We start from the raw sequence: 1779 nt of genomic DNA on the forward strand, positions 1-1779 counted from the left end.
GGGAGGTTAGTCGAGCGACCAGATCGGCTGTTGGGTGACAATTTTTCCTTCCAAACACTTTTATTTTCATTTTTATTACGCTTTTTGGATATTTTGTTAGTATTTTGATACTTTGAGTATCTTTTAGTTTATTGCACTTTTTATTTTGGTTTGTACATAACTTAGATACTTATTCTAGTTTTTGCATATTTTTCTTTTTTTTTAATATGTTTTGTATATCTTAAGCTTTTGGTTGTGATTGGATGATATGGATAGTAGAACCTAGTTCAATTTTCTATATACAGATGATGATTTGGAATGATATGAGATTAGAAAAAATAACTTAGGATTTTTTATTTTTCATCCAATCGCATCATACATACATACATACATACATATATACATACATACATACATACATATAAAATAAGCTTAGTCAAAATAATTACTTTTTTTAAGGGCATCCCATTGATTTGAGTTAAAAAAAATTTTATTGAACATGCTTGAAAATTATTTGTGGAACATAGATTAGAGTTAAAACACACAACCAAGTGAGATTTGAGCTTTAATGTGTGGTTGCATTATAATATCCACTATTTTTATTCTTGTGTGTGTTATTCTCTCTTTATAATTGTGATCTTTGATTTGTTTAATTCTTTCTGTTCAATATTTTGTATATGAATGCATTTACATGATTGAGACTTTTATTTTGTTTGAGCTCACTTACCTAAATGACCTTACCATTTTATCTACCATTGTTAGCCAATATTAAGCCTATTTAATCCCCTTTTTGTTCTTAAATTTAGCACAACACTACCCTAAGTGAAAAATAATAAATGTCCTTAATTTAGATCTTTAGTTAGTTTAGGCTAGTGAGAGTGTGCATTATCTAAGTGTGAAAAAAAATGAAATTTGGAAACATTAGTTGAGAAAAATACGTATTTTACATTTTTTGTTGAAATTTTAGGAATTGGTTACATACTCATGCATTGAATGTTGAATCATATGCATTAATCTTTTTTGTATATATTATGTATTGAAAAAAAAAAGGAAAAGAAAAAAGAAAAAAAAATGAGAAAGCAATAAAAAGGGAACAAATGTCACTCCAAAAAGGAAAGTATGAAAAATAAATGCATATATGATATAAATTGAAAGAATGTATGAGTGTGTGAAAAATTGAATAATAGGTAGCCAGGTTTCACATTAGAATTGAATAAGTTGTTGTAGGTTAGGTGGAAGTAGGGGTATTCATAGTTTAGTTTTTTCACAAACTGAACTGAAACTGTACTAAACCATTTTAAATTGTTTAGAAAATGAACCAAACTGTTTTGTCACATAAGAAATTGATTTTAAACCAGTTTACAATACAGTGCACCAGTTTAAACCAGTTCATAAAAATAAAGCCAGTTTTAATTAAAAAAACTAGTTTAAACTAGTTTATAGGCTAAAACAAGTTTTAACATATAAAAAAACTAGTTTTTTACATCCTTTCTCTCTTTCCTTCTCCTCTTTTTACCCATATTTTCTCCCTTCCTTCCCTCTCTCACTTTGTCTCTCTCTCCCCTTCTCTCTGTGCCTCTCCCCCTCCCTTCTTTCTCTCTCTCCTTTCTTTTTCTCTTTCTCTCTTTCTTTATCTTTCTTTCTCTCTCCCTCTCTCTCTCTCTATCTCCCTCTCCTTTTCTCCCTCTTTTCCCTTATCTCTCTGTCCCTCTCTCCCTTCTTTCTCTCTCTCTCCTCCTCTCTCTCCCTTTTTTTTCTATCCTCCTCCTCTCTTTCTCTTTCCTATCTTCTCTCTCTCTC

The sequence above is a fragment of the Arachis hypogaea genome, chromosome 11 (genome assembly GCF_003086295.3).
Source record: "Arachis hypogaea cultivar Tifrunner chromosome 11, arahy.Tifrunner.gnm2.J5K5, whole genome shotgun sequence".
NCBI lineage: Eukaryota > Viridiplantae > Streptophyta > Magnoliopsida > Fabales > Fabaceae > Arachis > Arachis hypogaea.